Source organism: Medicago sativa, chromosome 6 (genome assembly GCF_051527215.1).
Source record: "Medicago sativa cultivar Bolivia chromosome 6, Bolivia_mono, whole genome shotgun sequence".
NCBI classification, from domain to species: domain Eukaryota; kingdom Viridiplantae; phylum Streptophyta; class Magnoliopsida; order Fabales; family Fabaceae; genus Medicago; species Medicago sativa.
The window spans coordinates 3,483,821-3,498,526 of record NC_140754.1 but is presented as its reverse complement, the minus strand read 5'-3'; positions in this window follow the sequence as shown (position 1 = coordinate 3,498,526).

Below are 14,706 nucleotides of genomic sequence, written 5' to 3'. Positions count from 1 at the left end.
TGTATAAAAGTGAAGAGAGTCGTTTCATAAACATTATTCTCTATTAGGCCCACCACTGTTTATTATGGTGTTAACCCTATGGCTTTAAAGGTAAAGGGGTCCTATAAATCTTAAATTAAGTCGGGAGGTTAGTAAAGTTTGACCATTAACTGTTCCACCTAGAATCAAACTCATGTTCTCCATAATAATTCGTCATTGATGGAGCTAATTAACCACATGGACAAAATTTCTTGTTTTATTTATTTAATATTTTAATTTAACATCGTGGTGATTTTGTTTGAATCTACAACAATTAATAATCAACATTTATTTATCCTCTAAAAAAATTAACATTTATTTATTCAATATTGGTATTAGCATCTTCTTTCTATTTTCATAAACTCCTAAAACATACAACACTCATGACATTCATATTTAAAAATGGTTTTTATAATATATCATTTCCATTATTTTTTTGGAGAGAATATCATTTCCATTTATATAAATTAGAGCAATTAGAAAAATATACTCATGAGATATTTTGTATTTTTTTCTCTCAAGTACTCCAGCGGTTAAATTCACACAATGAGGGGTATAAGTTTGAACATTGACACATGCATATCAATTTCAACGGAGCTTCCAACCGAGTTGCAATTATAGGACTGTAAAATTTATTTGAGCATTAATATGAATTATGAAATTAGAATTATTTGAAATATTTTTACTAAAAAAGCATTGATTGTAATGGGATTGAACTCAAGTGGTTAGTGAATTCCAAATTAATCAGGAAACCCGAGTTTTATTTTTCAGTAGAACAATCTTTCAATCAAACTCCGGTAAAAAATTAATTACTTCACAAATGTTTATAATTTAAATTTAATTTCAATTGAATACTGGTATTAATCATGTGGTTAAAGGTCACTGCATGAAATATATTAACAATATAAATATAAATTCCATATTAATAAAAAATGGGAATACAATCTTGGTTTAATTTCAAAGTAACTTTTTAAAAATTAGCAACAAATTTGCTTAATTTTTTTTTTTTAGCAATTCTCATGGTCCAAGACAAAAAATTGTAAATTATAATAAGTGATGATGGTGCTATGAATAAGAAACTTCTATAATAAGCTGAAAAAATTTAATGTAGATAGTATAATATTTAAGGCTTTAGTAAAAAAATTAAGGCATTTTTTTACCAAGGTTTAAGGCATTGTTGTATACTTAGAAATATTTTATCACAAATAAATTTTAGCATATGTGGTCATATCAATGAACAAAGTTCATTTGATTAAATGTCATAATATTTTCAAATGAAATTCAAGATGATAAAAACAACAATTGGGACAAAGACTATCACTGAAATGAATAGAAAAGACCGTGTTGGCTCCTTTTTTGGATTCGATTTATGTCCCTAATTTTTTATCGGGTTAGATTTACATCCCCTACTTTTTTTTCTCCATAAATTTTATTTTTATCTTAAAAAAACTTGTTAGTGTAGATCCTTAAAATGTCAATTATTTTCTATTTTTAATTTGCAAAATGTCTTTTTTTAGGGAACTGGCAAAATGTCTTGAATAATATTTAAAATGAAAGACATAAGATTTTATTGATTATCATAGTTTAAAAGTTATATATTTAATTAAGAAAAAAGATATCGTATAAAACAAATGCTTTTTTAATGTCAAATTATAGTAATTAGTTGTTAGATTTTTTTTCTTTCCCAAAACAAAATTAATTGTTTTCTTCTTCATCCAATTTTGTACCAAAAACCTATAACATCATGGAAAAACACATTTAAACGAAACCAATAAATACATTGAATTAGAAAATTGACATAACATTAAATGCTTGCATGATTTTGCATCTTTTGTAGAAAAATAAAAGAAAAAAAATGTCATGTCCACATGCTATGTTATGGTTGAAAGTTGAGTGGAAAAACAAATATTTTGCTTGTTATACGAATTATATTTGGTGGAAAAAAAAATTATATTTAGCTTATTGTTAAAAAATACGTGTATGATTGAAACCTTTCATGATTTTGTTAAATCTAATTGGTCAAAAATTAAGACAAAGGGTGCATGAATCCATTTGATTGGTTGAGAAATCAAACAATGATAATAATTTGATGGTTGTCATTGAAACATGTTTTTTTTTTTGAGGAGGCAAAGTGCCATTGAAAGATATTAATAAGAAATCAAAAATTCATTTAGTTTTGTTATTATAAGACTTTTGCAACTTTCCACTTATAAATAAGGTAATTAATAAAAATATTAATGCAGTTTTAAAGCATATGTGATTATTAATTTTAATAATAGAATGAATGATGGATACAAAAATATGACGTTGAATAAAACATAATATTTTTTCATTTAAAAAACATAATAATTTAATAATCTTTAATTAGGATATTAATTTTAAAAATAGTATAAACTCATTTAAATATTTAATTAGGATGAAGGAAATAAAATATAAATGATTGTAAGGTTTACTATTTTTTTGAAAATGCACTTAAAATTTTAGGGTAGCACCTTGCTCCCTTTTAGTTAAAGAAAAAGGAACTTTTTGACTCAAAAAACAAAAATCAAAGGTGCCATAAAATCGATTTTCTAATATGTATTTCTTATTTTTTCACTCCAAAGTTATCGATTCAATCAATTTTTTGAAAATAGGATGTATTTCTTCTTGTCTATTGACTGGTTTCCATCTCAAGCATAAAGTAGCAAAAAAAAAAAATCAAAAACCAAAATAACATATAAAAGAGCAAGATATTAAAAGTAAAATAACAACATAAGAAACATAAGAAAAATTAAACAAAATAGAATAGATAGATAAAAAAATTGTGAGTATTGAGGGATTAAAATAAAACAAAAGGGGGATGAATGTGATTATATTTGAACGTGGTAATAGAAATCCTTCGTATATATTCTAATTTATATGTGATCCATTTCTTCTTTTCTCTTGATTGGCTTCCACGTCCAAAATAAAGATCCGAACAAAAACAAAGAACATATAAACACCAAAAGAAAATTGAAAAGAGAATATGAATAAGAAACATCAACCAAAGAAATCACATAAAAAGGAACATAACAATAAGAAATGTTAAATAAACAATAAAACAATAAAAAATAAAAAAATAAAACAAAAAGATAATGAGTTGAAAGCCGTGATTTTTTATGGGAGGAAGAGGTAGATGAAAATAATAAAAAATCAAATTGTCTATATATAGGGGAAAAATCATATCATGATCAATTTTGATTGGTTGGTGAAAAATAAGTGAGTCATGATTCAATTTTGATTGGCTAATAGAAAATGAATGAGTCAAGATCCATTTTGATTGGTTGATGGAAAAACATTAAATGAAATGGGATGTATGAAGATGCCACGTGTACTTTTGCTCAAAGATGTAAGCTTTTGTATTATATAAAGATATCATCTATGATATTTCAGAAATGAGGTATGGCCAAAAGTTTCTCCAGTAGATTAATTGTTGCTCAAGAAAATACTCTAGCAAGCATTAATTGGCCCATCATAAGTCATAACTAAAGGTGGTCCAAGAAAATAACCATACATAGGGAGGGATGCTACAACACTACTATATATTTCCAGCCACACCTTCACAACTAAAACTTATCTTCCATTTTACAATTTGTTGTATAATGTTTCTTTCTTGAAAAAGTTAGGGTTAAATATGTTTTTAGTCCTTACATTTTGCGCCCTTTTGGAGAATAATCCCTACATTTCATTAAATTGAGGTGTACCGCTACTCCTACATCAAAAATTTATAATTTAACGATCATTTTATGAAATAAAGAGTTATTTATCAATATTTATATTTTATGAAACATCATTTTATAAGAAAAAACATCATTTTATTGTTTATAAGAATCATATTAAATTTTTAACATTTTCTTATAAAAAATAATCAATTTTCTTTGCTATATGTAACAAAAATTCAAAAAAAGTAAATTTTATTTCGTCCACACTTTTGGTGAATAAGATCTAATTATTGTAATTGTAAATTGATAGAAAACAATTCTTTTTCTTTAAAAAAAACAACTCGCTTCAATATTAATTTGATAATTTGGTGCACCGGCACACTCAAAATTTTGAGTGTCCCAAAGAATTTGCCCACATTTTATCTCCGTTATCAAAATTAGTCCCCGCTGTTAATTCTCTAACGGAATGTTGATGTGACAATGAGTTCCAATTATTTTAGGGTTAAATATGTTTTTGGTCCCTACATTTTGTGTGGCTTTGAAGAATAGTCCTTATTATTTTAGGGATTTTAAAAACATTTATTGAAATGCAAGGACTATTTTTCAAAGTCATGCAAAATGCAAGGACCAAAAACATATTTAACCTTAAAATAATTGGGACCCACTAACTGCCACATCAACATTCCGTTAGAGAAATAACAACAGCGACTAATTTTGATAACGGGGATAAAATGTGAGGATTTTAAAAACATTTAATGAAAAGTATGGACTATTCTTCAAAGAGGCGTAAAATGTAAGGACTAAAAACATATTTAACTCAAAAAGTTATATTCATTCAAATTGATAAAAAAACATTGAAAACAACAAAAATTTAGCATTGCAAAAAACAAGAAAGCATGAATATGTGAATTATTGTTGCATCTGTTGTGACGGATGAGCGTAGCATATAACCTTTTGAAGTCTTTGAATTTATCATCATGCTTCTCGTTTCCTGAAGAATATACTTTTCCAGATTTATGGCACCAATCCTCAAATAGTGGACGTGTGATATCATCTATGTACTTTTCTTTAGACAAATGAACAAGCATCAAACTTGAAGCCAACAACGGAAGCATAATCGATGAAACAATCACAATTTGACACATAAATCACAATATCATCCGGTCACTATTATGAGCAAAAAAACTACATTTTAGATTCAACCAATTAATGATGTATATGATCTTTATTATAAACCACATACACCATTTAATGAATAAATCTAAAATATTGATTTTTGGTTATAATAATGACCAGAGAATGTATATGACTGAATACAAGCATAACACTTCGAATATTATTAAGAAGGAAGTTCAATTATCGATTGCCAAGTGCTTTTAGAAGGCTAAGGTCATTTGGCTATGGTTAGTTTTTGATTTCAATAGAAAAACAAAACATTTTTCAATGGAGTTGGCTCTATATATATAGTGAAGTATATTTTACATTTTAGGTTGATGTGTTCTAGTGTATGTTTGTTTATTTATCCATTTTTCATATATAATTATTAATTCTTTGTATTAGCACATTTTTTTTTTGTTTGCACCACTAGCCCAAATAAGTTCAAACCAATTTCAATTCACTCATTTTTAGGTTATCTCATGACTTATATTGAGATATGTGTTTGAGAATATTGATAATGAGTTGATTATTTAACGATTTCAATACATGAAACAACATTGAGGATAATTGTAGAGTATATATGTAAATTTTTAGTACGACGTAAATTGAGTACAATGTAATTTTTTTTTTAATACACATGCTCACTACAAGTATTGATTAAAGTTTAAAAGTATGAACTCTTGACTCAAGGTCGTGGTAATGCCACTGAGCTTAAAATTTCCAATAGTTCATTTCGGGGGTCTATGTGAATATACGGGGTGCATATTGAGAAATTTTCTCTTTTATGTTTTATGAATTATGTTGGGCTCTATCTAAGAGGCCCATTGCTGCCTTTTCGTTTGTTTCTGTTTCAAAAAATAATGGGTTAAATGTCTTTACCCCCTTTAATTTGGGCGAGTTCCGGTTTTTCCCCCTGTAAAAAATTTTGTTAAGATTCTGACCCTGAAATTTGAAGATTCCGTCGAAATCACCCCTGGTCGAATCTGATAAACGCCAGGTGCTGACGTGGCGCGCCACATCACCTTTTTATGATGACGTGGCACGCTGACTGTATAATTTTTTTTATATGGTACACGTGGCATTTTTGATTTTTTAATTAAATTTTTTTTTTTAAAATTTTTTTTAATTTTTTTAAAAGAATAAATAAACAAAAAATTCTTAACAAATGAAAAAAATACCGAAAAATTTTGGAAAAATTAATAAAAATGAAAACAAAAATCTGGAAAATTTTAAAAATAAAAAATAAAATCTGGAAAAATTAAAAAAATAAAAACATTCTGAAAAAATTAATAAATTTCAAAAAATTCATATTTTCAGATTTTTTTCAATACCGGAAAAATGAAAAAAAAATTCATTTTTTTTTTCGGAAAGTACTTGTCATTCAACCGTATAACATGATTTATATACCGGTGTCAATCAATATACATTGTATCCTGTTATTCGGACATGGTTTTTATAAATATGATTAATCTTCAAATTTTTGAAAATGATCAATCTTGAAATTTTTGAAAAAAGATTAATCATATTTACAAAAACTAAATTTTCGAAAAAAAAAGATAAAAAAAATATGAATTTTCGAAAAAAATATTTAAATAGTAGAAGTTCAAATAGTAGAACAAATATGAATTATGTTTGACTCAAATACCATTGAAACTAGTAGACACTAACATACAAAATGTTTTGAGCAGTTTGTATGTTTTTCGAAAAAAATATGAATTATGTTTGACTCAAATACCATATTTTTTTCGAAAATTTAGTTTTTGTAAATATGATTAATCTTTTTTCAAAAATTTCAAGATTGGTCATTTTCAAAAATTTGAAGATTAATCATATTTATAAAAACCATGTCCGAATAACAGGATACAATTTATATTGATTGACACCGGTATATAAATCATGTTATACGGTTGAATGACAAGTACTTTCCGAAAAAAAATATGAATTTTTTTCATTTTTCCGGTATTGAAAAAAATCTCGAAATATGAATTTTTTGAAATTTATTAATTTTTTCCAGAATGTTTTCATTTTTTTAATTTTTCCAGATTTTATTTTTTATTTTTAAAATTTTCCAGATTTTTGTTTTCATTTTTATTAATTTTACCAAATTTTTTAAATTTTTTCGGTATTTTTTTATTTTTTCAGAATTTTTTTCATTTTTTTATTTGTTAAGAATTTTTTGTTTTTTTATTCTTTTAAAAAAAAATTTTAAAAAAATTTAAATTTTTTTTAATTTTTTTTTTTAATTAAAAAAATAAAAAATGCCACGTGTACCATATAAAAAATAAAAAATAAAAATAATTATACAGTCAGTGTGCCACGTCATCATAAAAAGGTGATGTGGCACGCCACGTCAGCACCTGACGTGTGCCAGATTCGACCAGGGGTGATTTTGACGGAATCTTCAAATTTCAGGGTCGGAATCTTAACAAAATTTTTTACAGGGGGAAAACCGGAACTCGCCCAAATTACAGGGGGTAAAGACATATTAACCCAAAAATAATTCACATATTTTTTGAAATAAAGAATATTTCACATATTGTTTGTTTAGTTTTAATTCTGATTTTTTTCCTAATTGATTCTTATCTACTCTTTGATTGGTTAAGACTTACATAAGTCCTACAAAATTTATATCGGTCTCATATAATTTAGTAGGACCCATGTGAATTTTAAATTTTTGAAATAAAGAATATTTCACATATTGTTTGTTTAGTTTTAATTCTGATTTTTTTCCTAATTGATTCTTATCTACTCTTTGATTGGTTAAGACTTACATAAGTCCTACAAAATTTATATCGGTCTCATATAATTTAGTAGGACCCATGTGAATTTTAAAATGTGTATTGTTAGCATTTCTCTATATCATATACATGTATATGTGTTGCTCATGTATATAAAATACTCCACCTAAGAATATCATTCTTATAACGTGAATTTCCATCCCCAATGATAATAGTTTCATTCAGATGGTTAGTCGTAGCATACCCTTCCTTGATAGGAATTTTCAGACAAGAAATTTTCTTTGACAAGTTTCCAAATGAGACTCAGATTTTCTGAGTATTGTACTAGTTTATACTAAATACAGGAACATCTTGAAAAAACATATAATTGGTATATAATGAAATTCAAATGATTTTAGTCCCACGTCAAGTATAGAATATGGAAGACTCACATTTGAGAGCGAGATCATTACAATTCAAATGTGAGTGTTTAGTCTCACGTCGACTAAGATCCTATAAAAGAAGTGACTCGTATAATTGATACTTGACCATCGACCCGTGCTATCGCACGGGTCATATCGAAGGTAATATTTGACGGTAACATGTAACAAAATAGTTTAATTGAATGTCATAATTGTTCTAATTAAATTCATAATATTAATTATCATAGACATTGGTAGTGTACCATATCATATTATGTCTATGACATCGACCTTGACATTGTAACATGACATTGACACGACACATATTTTGATCTTTTAATGGGAATGAACAATAAATGCGATTATCATTGAAATTTAAATTACCCAACATTCTCCACAATTTACGTTAATTGGTGTATATTCTCATCGTTTTAAGGGGGCACATGAGAACCAAACTCCTTTATCATGCAGGAAAACTTTCTGTAATTTAAATCAATCAATGGCATGCAGAGTCAAAACAATTAATGGAAAATACTCCAAATTACACGTGATATACAGTTATACACAAAGTTTATTCAACGTTAATGAAAATATACCATCTTTAATGCAATTATATTATGAGAAATTATGGTTGGAAAATCTGATTTGATTTTAGAATAACTAGTATAGTGACCCGTGCCAAGCACGGGAAATAAAAAACTTTTAGGATCAAATGTATAGATTTTATATTATGTTATAGTATTAAAGTTATAAGTGTGGTTATAATTTAAATTTGACATGGGAAAAAAATATCATCTTAGCATATGTAATATTTTTGCAAAAATACGTCAACGTACTGTATATTATTATTTGTTGACATAATGTATTTTATTAATCATAAAAACTAAAAAATTTATATTTTTTTATATAATAGTCAGTGTCAGATGTATACACCTAGTCTGTGAATGCAAACGTTAAATTTTTTACGGGTGTGTATAAGTATAGTTTGGGCTACAAAAACCGATTGTTATTTTTTTTTATTTTTTACAAAATCAATGGTCTAAAGTAAATATTGTATTTTAGGGTAACAACGATGTAAAAAAAAAACGTTCCGCGTATTGTTATACCTGAAAAGTGCATCAATTAAAAGTCAATGGCAGGAGGATCTGCTTATATAGAAATTGCATGTCTTGTAATGACCAGTACGCCTTACAAAGAAATAAAAAAAAATGACTTCCAAACAATACGCAACTTTTGTTTTCTAAATTATAGCAACAACAATTGTAAAACATAACCAATGATCATACTTTTTGAAAAACTTCACGATACACAACATTTGTGGTCTCCTTGCAAACATTATTATCTTCATCCAAGATGAGCAGCTTCAAACCTTTTCTAGAAGTAACTCGAGAGACAGCGACATAGAGTTGTCCATGCGCGAACACAGACTTAAGAAGATTAACTCCCACTCGAGATAAAGATTGACCCTGACTTTTATTTATTGTCATTACAAAACAAAGCGTCAATGGAAATTGTCTGCGCCTGAATTTGAAGGGTAGTCCTGGATCACTCGAAATAAGATTCATCCTCGGAATGAATACCCTGGTAGCTACCCTTTTTCCTGTAATTACGGTAGCAACTATCATGCTCTTCCCTAGATGTGTAACTGTCAGCCTCGTACCATTACACAGTCCATTGGCATGATCGATGTTTCTCATCAGCATAACTGGACATCCCACCCTTAGTTTCAACCGGTGATTTGGAATTCTAGAGCTCTTAGTACCATTAAGAAATTCTGTTGTGAACCACTCGCTTTGGACATCAGAATTTTCACCCGATTGACAAACAGAATCAGAGCTTAAATACTTTTTCTCTTCATCTGGAATCAGTGACATCATATATTCGTTAACATGCTCAGCTGAATCAAGCGTTGGTGCGAGTATTCCCTTTCTTGGAAAAATAGCGGGTCACCAAGGTTATCATTCAAATCGGGATACATAAAGTCTATAAGTGACATCAACGGATTTGTTGTGTCTGATATGAGCAAATCTTCAGGAATTTCTACCTGCATTTCACCATTCTCATCCGAAGTGTCGTTGACGTCTCTAATTACCAAAATTAACAATTTCTTCCTGCTCTGCAGGTACCGAAGATGCACCTAATCTCATATTAACAGTAAGCCTCAACAAATTACAATAAGCCCATATCTTTGATGAATTGATTGAGGCATCAACAATATCTTGCCTCGTTCCTGGACATGATATCATTCTTGGACAATATCCTCAACAAATTACAATAAGCCCATATCTTTGATTTAAGGGATCATTCTTGGACATGATATCATGCATTGATCGGTCAACTGCCTCAAAGCACCATCAGTGCATCATTGGAGCCTCATCCTAAATTATCAACTTTGCAGCATGCACCAGGTATGCCCTAGGACTATCCTTTTCCATCGTAAGCGATGATGTCTCATTAATCTCAATAGGGACTGTTAGTGTCGAGTGCACGGTTCTTCCACCTGGTAATAGAAGAGTCTCTATAGTGCTGGATGCAACATTCAATACAATTAACCCCTTCGATCTAACAGCAGCCGATAATGTTTTCCATATAAAGGTTCTTCTAGTACCACCGTAACCATATAAGAAAAAGAAACCACCGTCGTCAGAATCAACGGACTCCATGATTTTGTCATGCACACATCTTTGTTCATCAGTTAGCATCAGTAACATATCAGCGTGTGTCTTTTTCAGTTCATCTTTGTTGTAATTTAGCTCATCAACGATAAGCTTATTTGTGAAAGTTGGCATGTATGTTGCGTTTGGCCTGGGCATGGATTTGAAATCAGTAAGTGACTGTCTGTTTTCCTGAAGCAGCATTTCAATTTCAATCAAACACAGGTTCTTCACGTCATCGTCACTGATATGCAGATCTTCATATTAAATGTAAAGTCACGAAATTAATATTAACACCCTTGCATGCATATGTGTGCACGTTGAAGAGAAAGAAAAAATATTAGCTTTATATGAGAATCCTTTATATTTAAACATATCAGCCTAAAAAATGTGGAAAATGCTGAATGGTATCGTAGAGTTAGTAACTCTTAGTTTGTTCTTTACTATATCCTAAAAAAGTACCTCTTAACTACTTAAACTACTCTAATCAGCCTTTACTATATCCTTGAAGACACACCCCTCGAAAACAACATTGTCATCAAGGTTGGAATGTGCTAATTTTCTTAATGTATAATAGTCTTCAAATGTATCAACCTTATCCCTATTTTTTGTTAGTAAAGTACTGTTTTTCTTCACATCTTCAACAATAACATGAGTAGTTTCTCTCCACTTCCTTTGCATAAGCTTTTCATTTTGAGAAAAAGAGAGATAGAACCATTTGAAATAAATTATTTGTCTAAGAAACTTTTATAAAAATAATTGCCACGTCCATGTCATTTGCACCCTGATGCTAAACTCGTCATCACAGAATTCCAAGCAATTTTGGCTTGTGTTGCTTCAAAAACAACAACAAAGGAGTACGCAAAGAAAAGTGCGGTGGAGACAACACTAACAAAAATATTTTCCTTTTAAAGTTGCATAGTGACACGCCATTTGTTCTAATTCTCATCAATGACAATTACAACATGTTCTAGCGTTAAAAAGAAAAACATATCATTATGTCTTGAAACATGCCTATTTTCATTTCTGTCTTTGTCATAAAAACTAAAAATGATAGTAAGAGAATATAAGCAATGCAACGGAAATTAACGTACTTATTTTATTTACTTTTACTCGAACAATTTACATATTTATTTAAGTTTAACTATATATATATATATATATTTTAAATTGAATATTAATCTACACAAAGTTAGTGAATATTTAAGTTATTTGATATATAAATCAGTATAAATTTAAAGTAACTTTAGTATAAATTGTAAAGTTTTTTTTACAAAAAATATAACTCGTAATTTTGTGTAATTTTTGTAAAAATATTATATAGTTTTATTAAGATATTTGCTTTTACAAATATAAAGTATATGTAGTTTACAACTATATTTTATTTTAAATTAGTATCTTTATCCTAACTAATAGATTGTTTCAAGGGGTTGAATAGTTCAAATGGTTTGAGTTAAGGAATAAGAAGTTTGAGATACTGTGGTCAAACTGAAACGAAAGAGTAAAGATTAATCTAACAACTACAAATTTGTGGGCTACAATCCAATCTCATATCCTCTTTACATTCACAATATCTTTTTTTCATTCTTATCCTCAATAATGCCTACACCATTTCTCGATCTAACTATTCCAGTTTAACAATGCTTAAATACTGAACTATCTAATTCTTTCACCTTTTCACCCACCCACTTAGTTTCTTGTTGGCACTTAAAATTAATATTCTTCCTAGTCATAACGTCAATGATTTCCATATATGTTCAAGTAAGGGTGCCTTTATTCCATGTTCAAAAACAGATCATACTCTCATGAACTAACTTCTTTACCCACACTTGTTCACAAAGGTGGGGGACCCTTCATTATTTTTTACTTCATTCAAGCATCGATGTATCCACCTTTGCTCATTTAACATTGTACTTGAGCTATACAACACGTTTCTTCTAGGCACTGACCTAATGTTCACACTATTATATACTTGGTCCATGCCATAGAGATTCAAAGTGTTTCAATTAAATTCAAGTGTTCAAGTTTTAAACAGTAGAATCTAGTCCAAGTCTTGAAATTTTTATAACATTTAATTAAGGAGTTTTTCTATCATGTGCAAATTTACACATGTTAATAAGTTTAAAGTAGTATCGTTGATTTGGAACTTGTGTATTTTCTATTAATATGTAATTTTTTAATAAATAATTATTGTTTTTCAATAAATAGTTGCTGCTTTTAGATACTTTAATATGTGCAACAATGCACCCTTTAACTATATATATATATATATATATATATATATATATATATATATATATATATATATATATAAGATATTTGTTAAAAAGTTATGTGCAATTATTTGTTAATCCATCCTAATGAAACTTGATTGCATCAAGTAATAGATTACAATGAAAACCGACCCATCATGTGAACACATGTAGGCGCGGATACAAAAGCATGTTTGCTTATTTTGAAATAGGTCTCCTCATCGATAATTAATTTTTTTCATACCCATAACGATCATAAAATTATATTTGCTTAAATTTAATTTTTTTTTGAATATTTTTTTAATTAGACGACGAATGAATTGAATGATTCTATTTCCCTCATCAATGGAACTCTATTCAGTTCATTAAAAAAAATGACATATTGAAAGTGCCCATCCCACTTTTACTAAAAAAAAATAAAAAATTCAGGAGAAAAACAGGTATATTTTTATTTTATTTTTTAGGAAAAAGAATGGTTTGCATGGTATAATATGAGTTAGAGTGTCCGTTGTACTCTCTTTTATTATGTATTATTTTTCATATTAAAACTCAAAACCTTTTTGTACCAAAAAAAAACTCAAAACCTTCAAATATCCAATTTTATTCATTTTACTTCTGATAAAATATATTTTTTTAATTTTGATTTAATGCACATTAGGATTATAGAAATAATTTTTTTTAATGATTTCTATAATAAAAAAATTCATAATAAAAACACTAAAAGTTTCAATTCTTGTAAATAAAAAACTATAATAATCATTTATAAGTATAATAAAAATTTCTACAACTAATTAATTAGCTTATCTTTAACTTTCATTTAAAATTTAAGGGTGACCATTGTTTTTCTGTTAAATTTTAAATTAGCAACCACATAATATCAAATAAGTTATTTTTCCCAATTTTTTTTATCAATATGAAGTTCATATTTTGATTGATTCTCATGATTACCAAGAACTTGCTTGGTTTGATTTATTTTTTATTTGAAAGATGGTTTAATGATCTATTGTTTACCAAGAATAGTAGAAACATGTATTGAAGATTCGGATGAGGGTCAAGATTAAACACAACTAAGAGAATGAGACATACCTATTTATTATTGCTTGATTTAAAATATTCCTTGAATTTGTTTTTTGTGATTGACTTGATTGAAGCATTTCAAATTTCTACAATTTGTTTACCTTTAATACAATTAATTCATGGGTTTTATTTTTTAAAAAATAAAAGAGGATTTTTTTATGATGGTTTAAAAGTCATTTAAAGTTGATTGACTATGGAAAACGGAAAACTTGTTTTATATTCTCAAATGATTTAAAGAACTCAGTGAATTTCTTTTTTAAGATATCCCTGATTGTAGCATTTCAAAGTTTCAACAAATCATTTATAATTAATACAATTAAAGTATGTGTTTAATTTTTGAAAGAACAAAATAGGATTTTTTTATGCTTATTTAAATGTTATTTAGAGGTACTTTCTAACAATTTTTTATGTCGTATTCACGCGGAAGTCACGATCCCTTGCTATAAGCATACACAATAACTAATAACAATCACTTGAACTATTTTATTTCTCCCAAGTCTTTGGAATCTAATGTCGTGAAACAAAGAAAAAAAAGATAGCCTATTTAGAAAGTTTGTACCAAATTAATTTCATTCAAAATATTACAATGTTTATTTCAAATATTACAATGCGATCACTTATTTAGAAAGTTTATACCAAATTAATTACATTCAAAATATTGTTGATCCTTAGAGATATTTGTCTTAATTAAAAAATAATAATGTCTCGAATTTTCATAATTTATAAAC